Here is a 16160-nt window from a genome sequence, read left to right as displayed (position 1 = left end):
AATGGATTGTGGAATGGAATAGAATTCATTGTGTAATGGAATGGAATGCAATGTGGAATGGGATGGAGTGGAAAGTAGAATGGAATGGAATGAAATGTGGAATGGAAAGGAATGGAATGTGGAATACAATGTGGAATGGAATGGAATGGAATGTGGAATGGAATGGAATGGATTGTGAAATTTAAAGGAATGGAATGTGGAATAGAATGTGGAGTGGAATGGAATAGAATGTGGAATGGAATGTGAAATAGAATGGGATGTGGAATGGAATGGAATGGAATACAAGGCAATGTCAAATGGAATGAAATGAAATGTGGAATGGAATGGAATGTGGAACGGAAAGGAATGCAATGGAATGGAATGGAATGTGGAATGGAATGGAATGTGGAATGGAATGGAATGGACTGTGGAATGGAATGGAATGGAATGCAATGGATTGTGGAATGGAATGGAATGGAATGAGGAATGCAATGGAATGGAATGTGGAATGGAATGGACTGTATTGCGGAATGGAATTGAATGGAATTGAATGTGGAATGGAATGTGGAATGGAATTTAATGGAATGTGGAATGTAAGGGAATGGTATGTAGAATGGAATGTGGAAAGGAATATGGTATGGAATGGATTGGAATGTGGAATGGAATGGTATGGATTGTGGAACCTAATGGAATGGCATGGAATGGAATATGCAATGGAATGGGAAGGTATTCAATGTGAAATGGAATGGAATGCAATGGAATGTGGAATGCAGTGGATTGGAAAGGAATGGAATGGAATGGAATAGAACGGAATGCGGAATGGAATTTGGAATGAATTGGAAAGAAATATGGAATGTAATTGAAAGGAATGGAATTTGGAATGGAATGGAATGGAATGTCGAATGGAATGTAGAATGGAAAAGAATGGAATGCGAAAAGGAAAGGAATGGAATGTGGAATGGAATGGAATGTGAAAAGGAATGGAATGGAATGTGGAAAGGGATGGAATGGAATGTAGAATGGAATGTGGTATGGAATGGAATGGAACGTGGAGTGGATCGCGAAATGGAATGTAATGTAATGTGGAATGGAATGTGGAATGGAATCTGGAATTGAATGGAATAGAATGTGGAATAGAATTTGGAATGGAATGGTACGTTCAATGGAATGTGGAATGAATGTGGAATGGAATTGAAAGGCAGCTGGAATGGAACATGGAACGGACCACGGAAAGGAATGCGGAATAGAACGTGGAATGCAATGTGGAATGGAATGTGGAATGGAATGTGGAATGGAATGGAATTGAATGTGGAATGGAATGGAATAGAATGTGGAATGGAATGTGGAATGGAAAGGAATGTAATTTGGAAAGGAATGTGGAATGCAATGGAAAGCATTGTGCAATGCAATGGAATGCAATGTTGAATGGGATGGAATGGAATGCAGAATGGAATGGAGTGGAATGTGGAATGGAAAGGAATGGAATGTGGAATAGAATGTGGAAAGGAATGGAATCGAATGTTGAATGAAATGGTATGGAATGTGTAAAGGAAAGGAATGGAAAGTGGAATTGAATGTGGAATGGAATGGAATGGAATTGAAAGTGGAATGAAATGGAATGGAATGGAATGTGAAATGCATTGGAATGAAATGTGGAATAGAATGAGGAATGGAAGGGCATGGAATGTTATGGAATGGAATGTGGAATGGAATGGATTGGAATGGATTGTGGAATGGAATGGAATGGAATGTGGAATGGAAAGGAATGGAATGTGGAATGGATGGAGTGGACTGCGGAATGGAATGGAATGGAATGGAATGTGGAATGGAATGTGGAATGGAATTGAATGGAATATGGAATGGAAGGCAATGGGATGTAGAATGGAATATGGAATGGAATGGAATGGAATGTGGAAAGGAATATGGTATGGAATGGAAAGGAATGGATTGTGGAATGGAATGGAGTGGAAAGGAATGGAATGGAATATGGAATGGAATGGAATGGAATTGAATGTGAAATGGAATGGAATGCAATGGAATATGGAATGCAATGGATTGGAAAGGAATGGAATGGAATGGAATGGATAGAAACGCGGAATGGAATGTGGAATTAATTGGAAAGGAATATTGAATGCAATTGAAAGGAATGGAATGTGGAAAGGAATGGAAAGGAATGTCGAATGGAATGTTGAATGGAAAGAATGGATTGTGAAAAGGAATGGAATGGTATGTGCAATGGAACGGAATGTGAAAAGGAATGGAATTTAATGTGAAAAGGAATGGAATGGAATGGAATGTGAAAAGCAGTGGAATGGAATGAGGAAGGGAATGGAACGGAACGTGTAATTGAATGGAATGGAATGTGGAATGGAATGTGCTATGGAATGGAAACGAACCTGGAATGGATCATGGAATGGAATGTGGAATGGAGAGTGGAAAGGAACGTGGAATGGAGAGTGAAAAGGAATGTGTAATGTAATGGAATGCAATCGAATGTTATGTGGAATTGAAAGGAATGGAATGTTTACTCGAAAGTGGAATGGAATGGAATGGAAGGTGGAATGGAAAGGATTGCAATGTGGAATGGAAAGTGGAATGGAATGGTATGGAATGTGAAATGGAATGGAATGGAATGTGGAATGCGTTGTGAAATGGAATGGAATGGTATGTTTAATGGAATGGAATGATATATGGAATGGATTGTGGATTGGAATGGAATGCGATGTTAAAAGGAATGAAATGGAAGGTGGAATGGAATGTAATGGAATGGAAGCTGTATTGGAATGGAATGGGATGTGAAATGGAATGGAATGGAAGGTGGAATGGAATGTAATGGAGTGGAAAGTGGAATGGAATGGAATGGAATGTGGAATGGAATGTAGAATGGAATGTGGAATCGAATGTGGAAAGGAATGGAATGGAATGTGGAATTTAATGGAATGCATTGTGGACTGGACTTAAATGGAATGAAATGGAACGTGAAATGGAATGGAATGGAATGTGGAAAGAAATTCAATGGAATTTTTAATGGAACGGAATGTAATGTGGAATGGAATGGAAAGTAATGTGGAATGGAATGGAAATTAATGTGGAATGGAAACTTGAATGGAATGGAGAGGAATGGAATGTGGAATGGAATGGAATGGATAGCCGAATGGAATGGAATGGAATGGGGAATGGAATGGAGTGGAAATGAAGGAAATGAAATGTGGAATGGAATGCAATGGAATGTGGAATGGAATGGAATGAAATATGGAAAGGAATGGAATGGAATGGAATGTGGAATGGAAAGGATGGTAATTTGGAATGGAATGTGGAATGGAATGGAATAGGATGTGTATGGACAGGATAGGAATGTGGAATAGATTGAAATGGACTATCAAATGGAAGGGAATGGAATCGAATGTGGAATGGAATGGAAAGGAAAGGAATGTGGAAAGGAATGTAATGGAATAGATTGGAAGGGAATGCAATGTGGAATGGAATGGAAAGCAATGTGAAATGGAAAGTGGAAAGGAATGGAATGGAATGTGGAATGGAATGGAATGGAATGTGGAATGGAATGAGGAATGGAATTTGGAATGGAAAGTGGAATGGTATGGACTGGAACGCGGAATGGAATGAAATGCAATTTGGAATGGAATGCAGCGGAATGTGGAATGGAATGGAATGGAATGAAATGGAAATTGAAATGGAATGGAATGGAATGTGAAATAAAAAGGAATGGAATGCGGAATGGAATAGAGTGGAATGGAATGTGAAATGGAGTGGAATGGATTGTGTAATGGAATGTGGAATGGAACGTGGAAAGCAATGAATTGGAATGTGGAATGGAATGTGGAATGGAATGGAGTAGAATTTGAAAAGGTATGGAATGGAGAGGAAGGTGGAAAGGAATGGAACGGAATATGGAAAGGAAAATGGAATGGAATGCAATGTAATGTAGAATGGAATGTGGAATGGAATGGAATGGAATGTGGAATGAAACCTCTAAAGTAATGTGGAATGGAATGTGGAGTGAATGGATTGGAATATGGAATGGAATGTGGAATGGAATGGAATGAAGTTTGGAATGGAATAGAATGGTGTGGAATGTGGAACGGAAGGTACACTGGAAAGTGGAATGTAATGTGGAAAGGAATGTGGAATGCAATGGAATTTTATGGGATGTGGAATGGAATGTGGAATGGAGTGGAATGGAATGGAATGGAATTTAGAATCGAATGGAATGGAATGAAATCTCTAATGGAATGGAATGGAATGAAATGTGGAATCGAATGGAATGGAAAGGAATGGAATGTGAAATGGAATGAAACAGAATGTGGAAAGAATGGAATGGAATGGAATGTGGAATGGAATGGAATGGAATGCGGAAAGGAATGGAAAGGAATTTGGAATGGAATTCAATTGAATGTGAAATGTAATGGAATAGAAAGTTAAATGGAATATTAAATAGGATTGAATGAAATGCGGAATGGAAGGTGGAATGGAATGGAATGGATTTTGGAATGGAATGCTGAATGGAAAGTGGAATGGAATGTGGAAAGAACGGAATGCAAAGTGGAATGGAATGTGGAATGGATTGTGCAATTCAATGGTATGCAATGTGGAATGGAATGGAATGGATTGTGCAATGGAATGGAATGGAATATAGAATGGAAGGTGGAATGGAAAGGACTGGAATGTGGAATGGATTAAAATGGAATGTGGAATGGAATGGAACGGAATTTATACTGCAGTGGAAAGGAATGGAATGGAAAGTGGAATGGAAAGTGGAATGGAATGTGGAATGGAATGTGAAATGGAAAGTGGAATGGAATGGAATGGAAAGTGGAATGGAACATGGAATGGAATGGAATGGAAAGTGGATTGGAATGTGGAATGGATCAGGGAATGGAATTTGGAATGGAATGGAATGGAACGTGGATAGTAATGTGGAACAGAATGTAGAATAGAAAGTCGAATGTAACGTGGAATGGAATGTGTAACGGAAGGGAATGGAATGTGGATTGAAATGGAATGGAATGTAGAATGGAATGGAATGGAATGGAAAGTGGCATGGAATGCGGAAGAGAAATTCGAATGGAAGGAGGAAGGGAATGTGTAATGGAAAGGAATGGAAAGTGTAATGGAATGCAATGGAATGGTATGTGGAATGGAGTGGAATGGAATGTAGAGAAGAATGTGGAATGAAATGGAATGGAATGCGGTGTGGAATGGAATCCAATGGTAAGGAATATGGAATGGAATGGAATGGAAAGGAAGGTGGAATGGAATGCGGAATGGAATGTGGAATGGAACGTGGAATGTAAGGTTGAATGGAATAGAATGGATGGTGGAATGCAACTTTGCATGGAATGTGGAATGAAAGGTGGAATGGAATGTGGAATGGAATTGAATGGAATGTGGAATGAAATGTGGATTGGAATGGAATCGAATGTGTAATTGAATGGAATGGAACGTGGAATGGAATGGGGAATAGAATTTAATGGAAAGTGGAATGGAACGTCGAAAGGGATGGAATGGATTTGAGTGGAATTGAATGTGGAATGGAATGGAATGAAATGCGGAATGGAATGTGGATTGGAATGGAATGGAATGTGGAATGTAATGGAAAAGACTGCAGAGTGGAATGCGGAATGGAATGTGGAATGCAATCTGGAATGGAATGGAATATGGAAGGGAAGGTGGAATGGAATGGAATGCAATGGAAAGTGGAAAGCAATGGAATGGAATATGGAATGGCATTGAATGGAATGCAATGGAATTTGAAATGAAATTGAATGGAAGGTGGAATGGAATTGAATGAAGTGAAAGTTGGAATGGAATGGAATGGAATATGGAATGGAATGTGGAATGGAATGTGGAAAGGAAGGTGGAATTGAATACGGAATGGAATGGACTGGACTCTGGAAAAGAATGTGGAATTTAACAGAAAAGAGTGTACAATTGAACGGAATGGAATGTGGAATGGAATGGATTGGAATGTGGAATGGAATGTGGAATGATATGGAACTGAATGTGTAATGGAATGTGTAATGGAATACAATGGAACGTGGAATGGAACGTGGAATGGAATGTGGAATGGAATGGAAAGGAATGGAATGCGGGAAGTAGTGGAATGGCATGTGGAATGGAATGGAATATCATGTGGAATGGAATGTAACGGAACGTTGAATGGAAAGTGTAATGGAACATGAAGTGGATTGTGGAATGGAATGGAATGAAATGTGGAATGGAATTGAACGGAATGGAATGTGGAATGGAATGGAATGAAATGTGGAATGGAATGGAATGAAATGTGGAATGGAATGGAATGGAATGGAATGTGGAATGGAGTGGAATGAAATGTGGAATGGAATGGAACACAATGGAATGTTTAATGAAATGCAATGGAATGAGGTAAGAAATTGAATGGAAAGTAATGGAATTTGAAATGTAGTGGAAGTGAATTTGAAATGGAATGGAATAGAATGTGGAATGGAATGGAATGTAATGTCGAATGGAATGGACTGGAATGGAAGGTGGAATGGAACGTGGAAGACAATGAAATGAAATGTGGAATGGAATGAGGAATGGAATGGAATGCGTCATGGAATGGAACATGGAATGGAATATGGAATGGAATGTGGAATGGAATGGAATGAAATGTGGAATGGAAAGGAATGGAATGTGGAATGGAGTGGAATGGAATGAGGATTGCAATTGAATGTAATGGAATGCAATTTGAAATGGAATGGAAAGGATTGCACAATTAAATTGAATGGAAAGTGGCATGGAATGGATAGAAGTGGAAGGTGGAATGGAATCGAATGTGTAATGGAATTAGAATTGGAACGTGGAATGCAATGTGGATTGGAATGTGGAATGGAATGCAGTGAAATGTGGAATTTAATGTAATGGAATTGAACGTGGTATGGAATGTGGAATGGATTGCAATGGAATGTGGAATGGAATGTGGAATGGAGCATGGAATGGAATCGAATGGAATGTGGACAGGAACGTGTAATGGAACATGCAATGTAACATGGAAGGGAACGTGGAATGGAACGTGGAATGGAACGTGGAATGGAATGGAATGGAATGAAATGGAATGTTGAATGGAATGGAATGGAAAGTGGAATGGAATGGAAAGTGGAATGGAATGGAATGGTATGTGGAATGGAATGGAAAGGAATGTGGAATGGATTGGAATGGCGTGGAATGTGGAAGGGAATCGAATGGAATCTGGAATGGAATGTGGAATGGAGCGTGGAATGGAATGTTTAATGGAATGCAGTGGAACGTGGAATTGAATGGAATGGAACGTGGCATGGAATGCCGTGGAATGTGGAATGGAATGTGGAATGGAATGGAGTGGAATGTGGAATGGAATGAAATTGAATGGGGAATGCAATGGAATGGAATGTGGAATGGAATGTGGAATGCAATGGATAGGAACGTGGAATGGAATGTGGAAAGGAATCGAACGGAAAGTTGAATGGAACGTGGAATAGAATGTGGAATGGAATGTGGAATGGAGTGGATTGCAATGTGAAATGGAATGTGGACTGGAATGGAATGGAACGTGGAATGGAACGAGGAATGGAACGTGGAATGGAATGTGGAATAGAATGTGAAATGGAATGTAATGGAATTTGGAATGGCATATGGAATGGAACGTGGAATGGAACGTTTAATGGAAAGGGGAATGGAACGTGGAATGCAAAGTGGAATGGAACGTGGAATGGAACGGAACGGAACCTGGAGTGGAAAGGGGAACGTAGTGGAATGCAATGTGTAATTGAATGTTGAATAGAAAGGTATGTGGAATGGAATGCGGAATGTAATGTAATGGAATGGAATGGAATCTGGAATGTAATGGAATGGAATGGAATCCAATATGGAACGGAATGAAATTGAATGTGGAATGGAATGGAATGGAAAGGAATGGAATGCGTAATGGAATGGAATGGAATGTGGAAAGGAATGGAATGGAATGATATGTGAAATGGAGTGGAATGGAATGTGGAATGAAATGTGGAATAGAAAGGAATGTGAAAAGTAAAGTGGAATGCAATGGAATGGAATGGAATGCAGAATGAAATGCAAAGGAAAGTGGAATGGAATGGAAAGGAAAATTGAATGGAAAGGAAAGGAATGTTGAAAGAAATGAAATTGAACGTGGAATACAATGGATTGGAATGTGAAATGAAATGAGAAATGGATTTGAATGGAATGCAGAATGGACTGTGGAATGTAATGGAATGGAATGTGGAATGAAAAGTGGAATGGAATGGAATGGAACATGGAATGGAACGTGGAATGGAACGTGGAATAGAGTGTGGAATGGAATGTGCAATGGAATGGAATGTGGAATGGAATGGAATGGAATGTTGAATGGAATGTGGAATGGAATGGAAAGGAATGGAATGTGGAAAGTAATGGAATGTCATGTGGAATGGAATGGAATGGAATGTGGAATGGAATGGAATGGAACGTGGAACGGAAAGTGGAATGGAACATGGAATGGAATGTGGAATGGAGTGGAATGAATTGTGAAATGGGATGGAACGGAATGGAATGTGGAATGCAGTGGAATGAAATATGGAATGGAATGGAACGGAAGGGAATGTGTATTGGAATGCAATGGAATTCGGGAAGAATTTGTATGGGATGGAATGGAAATTGAAATGTGGTGGAAATGAATTTGAAATGGAATGGAATTGAATGTTTAACGGAATTGAATGGAAAGTGGAATGGAATGGAAAGGAATGGAAGTTGGAGTGGAGCATGGAAAGTAATGGAATGAAATGTGGAATGGAATGAAGAATGGAATGGAATGGAATGGAATGTGGAATGGAGGGAAATGGAATGTGGAATGGAATTGAATGGAAGGGAATGCAATTTGAAATGGAATGCAATTCAATGCGGAATGGAATTGAATATAATGTGGAATGGAAAGGATAGAAGTGGAAGGTGGAATGGAATGCAATGTGAAATGGAATTAGAATTGAAACTTGGAATGCAATGTGGAATGGAATGTGAAATGGAATGCAGCGGAACACGGAATGGAATGGAATGGAATTGAAGGTGGAATGGAATGTTGAAAGGATTGCAATGGAATGTGGAATGGAATGAGGAATGGAACGTGTAATGGAACATGCAATGAAACATGGAATGGAACTTGGAATGGAAAGTGGAATGGAATGGAATGGAATGGAATGTGGAATGGAATGGGATGGAAAGTGGAATGGAATGGAATGTGGAATGGAATGGAATGGAATGTGGAATGCAAAGGAATGGATTGTGGAATGGAATGTTGAATGGAATGGAATGGAAGGCGGAATGGAATGCAAGGGAATGGAATGTGGAATGGAATGGAATTTGGAATGGAATACTAGGCAATGGAATGTGGAATGGAATGGAGTTGAATATGGAATGGAAAGGAATGGAATGTGGATTGGAATGAATGGAATGTGGAACGGAATGGAATGGAATGTGGTTTGGAATGTGGAATGGAATGTGGAATTGATTGTGGAATGGAATGGTATGGAAAGTCTAATGGAATGGACTGGAATATGCAATGAAATCTAAAGGAATTTGGAACAGACCAGAATGGAATGTGCAACGGAATGTGTAATGTAATGGAATGCAATGTGGTATTGAATGCGGACTGGAATGCAATGGAATGTGTAATGGAATTGAATGGAATGTGGAATTGAATGTTGAATGGAATGGAATGGAATGTGGTATGGAATGGAATGGAATGGAATTTGTAATGCAATGGAATGGAATGTGGAATTGAATGGAATTTGGAATGGAATATGGAATTGAATGTCGAATGGAATGTGGAATATAATGTGTAATTCAATGGAGTGCGATGTGGAATTGAATGTCGAATGGAATGGAATGCAATGTGTAATGGAATGGAATTGATTGGAATGTGGAATGGAATGGAATGGAAGGTGGAATGGAATGGATTCAATCTGGAATGGAATATGGAATGGAATAGAGTGGAATGGAATGGAATAGAATTTGGAATGGAATGTGTAATGGAATGGAAAGGAATGTGGAATGGAATGGAAAAGAATGGAAATGAATATTCAATGGAATGGAATGAAATGTGGAATGTAATCGAATGGAATGTGGAATGGAATGGAAATGAATGTGGAATGGAATGTAATAGAATGTGTTATGGAATGTTTTGGAATGTGGAAAGGAATGTGGAATGGAATGGAATGCAATGAAATGGAATGTGGAATGGAATGGAATGGAATATGGAATGAAAAGGAATAGAATGGAATAGAAAGTGGAATGGAATGGAGTGTGGAATGCAACGGAATATAATGTGGAATGGAATGAAATGGAGTGCGCAAAGAATTTTTAATGGAATGTGGAATGGATTGGAACGGAATGTGGAATGGAATGGAATGGAACGTGGAATGGAATTGAATGGAATGTGGAATGGATTGGAATGGAATGTGGAATGGAATGGAATGCAATGGAATGTCGAATGGAATTTGGAATGGAATGTGGAAAGTAATTGAATGGAATATGGATTGGAATGAAATGCAATGCGGAATGGAATAGAATGGAATGTGCAATAAACTGCAAAGGAATGTGGAATCGAATGCAATGGAAAGGGGAATGGAATGGAATGCAATGTGGAATGGAATGTGGAGTCGAATGGAGTGGAATGGAATGGTATGTTGAATAGAATTAGGAATGGAATGGAATGGAATGTGGAATTCCATGTGGAATGGAATGGAATGGAATGTGCATTGGAACGTGGAATGGAACGGAGTGGAACGTGAAATAGAACGGAATGAAACATTAAATGCAATGGAATCGAACGTGGAATGGAAAGCGGAATGGAATGGAATGAAACATGGAACGGAATGTGGAATGGAACTCGGAATGGAAGGGAATGGAACATGGAATGGAATGGAATGGAATGTGGAATGGAATGGAAAGGAATGTGGAATGAAACGTGAAATGGAGTGGAGTGGAACGTGGATTTGAATGGAATGGAATCTGGAATGGAAGTGAATAGTATGTGGAATGGAAATGAATGTGGAATGTGGAATGGAATGTGGAATGGAATGGAATGCAATTTGGAATGAAGTTTGGAATGGAAAGGATTGTGGAATGGAATCGAATGGAAAGTGGAATGGCATGGAATGGAATGGAATGTGGAATGGAAAGTGGAAACGAATGGAGTGGAATGTGGAATGGAACGTGGAATGGAAAGTGGAATGGAGTGGAATGGAAAGTGCAATGGAACGTGGAATGGAACACGGAATGGAATGTGGAATGTGCAATGGAATGGAATGGAAGTTGGAATGGAATGGAATGGAATGTGGTATGGAATGGAATGGAAAATGGAATAGAATGTGGAATGGAATGGAATGCAATGTGGAATGGAATGTGGAAGGGAATGAAATTTGGAGTGAAATGCAATGGAATGTGGAATGGAATGGCATGGAAAGGAAAGTGCAAAGGAATGTGGAATGGATTGGAACGGAACGTGGAATGGAATTGAACGGAATGTGGAATGGATTGGAATGGAATGTGGAATGGAATGGAATGGAATGGAATCGAATGGAATGGAATGTCGAATGGAATTTGGAATGGAATGTGGAAAGTAATGGAATGGAATGTGGATTGGAATGAAATGCAATGCGGAATGGAATAGAATGGAATGTGCAATAAACTGCAAAGGAATGTGGAATCGAATGCAATGGAAAGTGGAATGGAATGGAATGCAATGTGGAATGGAATGTGGAGTAGAATGGAGTGGAATGGAATGGAATGGAATGTGGAATTCCATGTGGAATGGAATGGAATGGAATGTGCAATGGAACGTGGAATGGAACGGAGTGGAACGTGAAATAGAACGGAATGGAACATTAAATGCAATGGAATCGAACGTGGAATGGAAAGCGGAATGGAATGGAATGAAACATGGAACGGAATGTGGAATGGAACTTGGAATGGAAGGGAATGGAACATGGAATGGAATGGAATGGAATGTGGAATGGAATGGAAAGGAATGTGGAATGAAACGTGAAATGGAGTGGAGTGGAACGTGGATTTGAATGGAATGGAATCTGGAATGGAAGTGAATAGTATGTGGAATGGAAATGAATGTGGAATGTGGAATGGAATGTGGAATGGAATGGAATGCAATTTGGAATGAAGTTTCGAATGGAATGGATTGTGGAATGGAATCGAATGGAAAGTGGAATGGCATGGAATGGAATGGAATGTGGAATGGAAAGTGGAAACGAATGGAGTGGCATGTGGAATGGAACGTGGAATGGAAAGTGGAATGGAGTGGAATGGAAAGTGCAATGGAACGTGGAATGGATCACGGAATGGAATGTGGAATGTGCAATGGAATGGAATGGAAGGTGGAATGGAATGGAATGGAATGTGGTATAGAATGGAATGGAAAATGGAATGGAATGTGGAATGGAATGGAATGCAATGTGGAATGGAATGTGGAAGGGAATGAAATGTGGAGTGAAATGCAATGGAATGTGGAATGGAATGGAATGGAATGGAAAGGAAAGTGCAAAGGAAGGTGGAATGGATTGCAATGGAATGTGGAAAGGAATGGATTGGAATTTGGAATGGAATGGAATGGAAGGTGTAATGAAATACAGAATGACTTGGAATGGAATGGGGAATGAAATGGAATGGAATGTGGAATGAAACGCGGAATGGAATGGAATGGAACTTGGAAAGGCAAGAAAACGAAATTGGAATGGAATGGAATGCAATGTGGAATTTAATGGAATGGATTGTGTACTGGAATGGAAAGGAATGTGGAATGGAATGGAATGCAATATGGAATTTAATGGAATGGAATGTGGAATGGATTGCAATGGAATGAGGAACGGAATGAAATGGAATGGAATGTGGACTGGAATGGAATAGAATGTAATGGAATGTGGAATGCAATGGAATGGAATGTGGAATGGAAGGGAATAGAACGTGGAATAGAATGTGGAATAGAATGGAATGGAAGGTGGAATGGAACGTGGAACGCAATGGAATGGAATGTGGAATGTAATGAAATGGAATAGAATGTGGACTGGAATGGAATGGAATGGAATGGAATGTGGAATGCAATGGAATGGAATGCGGAATGGAAGGGAACATAACGTGGAATAGAATGTGGAATAGAATGGAAGGGAAGGTGGAATGGAAGGTGCAATGGAATGCAATGGAACATAGAATGCAATGGAATGGAACGTGGAATGGAATAGAATGGAATGTGCAATGGAATGTGGAATGGATTGGAATGGAATTTGGAATGCAATGGTATGGAAAGTGGAAGGGAATGGAATGGAATGTTGAATTCAATGGAATGGAATGTGGAAAGGAATTGAATTTAATGGAACGTGGAATGGAATGGAATGGAATGTGGAAACTTCTGGAATGGATTGCAGAATGGAATGAAATGAAATGCAATGAAATTTGAACTGGAATATAATGGAAAGGAAAGTGGAATGGAATGGAATGAAACGTGGAGTGGAATGGAATGGAATGGAATAGAATGTGGATTGGAATGGAATATGGAATGGACAGAGGAATGGAATGGAATGTGGAATGGAGAGAAATGGTATGGAATGTGGACTAGATTGGAATGGAATGCGGAATGGAATGGAATGGAATGTGTATTGGAATGTGGAAGGCAATGGAATAGAAGGTGGAATAGAATGTGGAATAGAATGAAATGGAGGGTGGAATGGAACGTGGAATGCAAGGTGGAATGCAAGTTGGAATGCAAAGGAATGGAACGTGGAATGGAATGGAATGGAACGTAGAATGGAAACTGGAATGTAATGGAATGGAACATGGAATGGACGTGGAATGCAAAGTGGAATGGAACGTGTAATGGAATGTGGAATGTCGAATGGAATGCAATGGAATGTGGAATGTCGAATGGAATGCAATGGAATGTGGAATTGAATAGAATGGAAAGAGTGGATTGGAATGGAATGGAATGGAATCGAATGTGGACTGGAATGCAATAGAATGTGGGATGAAAAGTAGAATGGAAAGGAATGGAATATAAATTGGAATGTGGAATGGCATGGAATGGAATATGAAATGGAATGGAATGGAATTGAATGGAAAGTAGAATGGAATGTGGAATGGCATGGAAAGGAATGTGAAATGGAATGGAATGGAATTGAATGGAAAGTAGAATGGAATGTGGAATGGAATGGAATGGAATGTGGAATGGAATGGACTGGAATATGGAATGGAATTTGGAATATAATGGAATAAAATGTGGAATGGAATGGAATCTGGAATGGAATGTGGATTGGAATGGATTGGAATGTGGAATGGAAGGGAATGGAAAATGGAAAGGAAAGTGGAAAGGAATGTGTAATGGAACTTGGAATGGAATTGAATGTGGAATGGAATGTGGAATGGAAACTGGAAATGAAAGTGGAATCTAATGGAATGGAAGGTGGAATGGAATGGGGAATGAGATGTTATGGAATGTGGAATGCAATGGAGTGGAATTTGGAATGGAACGTGGAATGTAATGGAATGGAATGTGGAATGGAACGTGGAATGCAATGTGGAAAGGATAGTTTAATGGAATGGAATGTGGAATGGAATGTGGAATGGATCGTGGAATGGAATGGAATGAGAAATGGATTGTGGAATGGAATGGAATGTGGAATGGATTGGGGAAGGGAATGTGATATGTAATGTGGAATGGAAAGGAATGGAAAGCAGAATGGAATGTGGAATGAAAAGGAATGGTATGTGGAAAGAAATGGAATGGAATGAAATCGAATGTTGAATGGAACGTGTAAGGGAAAGCAGAATATACCGTGCAATGATATAGAATGTGGAATGGAATGTGGAATGGAACGAGGAATGCAATGGAATGTGGAGTGGATTGTGGAATGGAATGTAATGGAATGGAATATGTAATGGAATGGAATGGAAAGTGGAATGGAATGCAATGGAATGTGGAATGGATTGTGGAAGGGAATCAAATGGAGAGGAATGTGGAAAAGAATGGAATGGAATGTGTAATGGAATGGAATTCAATGGAATGTGGATAGGAATGGAATGTCATATGGAAAGGAATGAGGAATGGAAAGGTGAAAGGAACTTGGAATGGAAAGTGGAATGTAACTTCGAATAGAATGGAATGTGGAATGGAATGTGGAATGGAAAGTGGAATAGAATGGAAAGTGGAATGGATTTTATAATCTAATGGAATGGAATGTGTAATGGAATGGAATGGAATATGGAATGGAACGTGGAATGCAACGTGGAATGGAACGTGTAATGGAATGTGGAATATCGAATGGAATGCAATGGAATGTGGAATCGAATGGAAAGGAAAGTGGATTGGAATGGAATGGAATGGAGTGGAATGTGCATTGGAATGCAATAAAATGTGGAATGAAAAGTAGAATGGAAAGGAATGGAATGTAAATTGGAGTGTAGAATGGCACGGAATGGAATGTGAAATGGAATGGAATGGAATTGAATGTAAAGTAGAATGGACTGTGGAATGGAATGGAATGAAATGTGGAATGGAATGGAGTAGAATATGGAATGGAATTTGGAATATAATGGAATGAAATGTGGAATGAAATGGAATGGAATCTGGAATGGAATGTGGATAGGAATGGAATGGAATGTGGAATGGAAGGGAATGGAACATGGAAAGGAAAGTGGAAAGGAATGTGTAATGGAACTTGGAATGGAATTGAAAGTGGAATGGAATGTGGAACAGAAACTGCAAATGAATGTGGAATTGAATGGAATGGAAGATGGAATGGAATGGGGAATGGGATGGAATGGAATGTGGAATGCAATGGAGTTGAATTTGGAATGCAACGTGGAATGGAATGGAATGGAATGTGCAATGGAACGTGGAATGCAATGTGGAATGGAAAGTTTAATGGAATGGAATGTGGAATGGAATGTGGAATGGATCGTGGAATGGAATGGAATGTGAAATGGATTGTGGAAAGGAATGGAATGTAGAATGGATTGGGGAAGGGAATGTGATATGAAATGTGGAATGGAAAGGAATGGAAACTGGAATGGAATGTGGAATGAAACGGAATGAAATGTGGAAAGAATTGGAATGGAATGAAATGGAATGTTGAATGGAACGTGTAATGGAAAGCGGAATATACCGTGGAATG

The sequence above is a fragment of the Pongo pygmaeus genome, chromosome 22 (assembly GCF_028885625.2).
Source record: "Pongo pygmaeus isolate AG05252 chromosome 22, NHGRI_mPonPyg2-v2.0_pri, whole genome shotgun sequence".
NCBI classification, from domain to species: Eukaryota; Metazoa; Chordata; class Mammalia; order Primates; family Hominidae; genus Pongo; species Pongo pygmaeus.
This window is presented reverse-complemented; position numbering follows the sequence as displayed.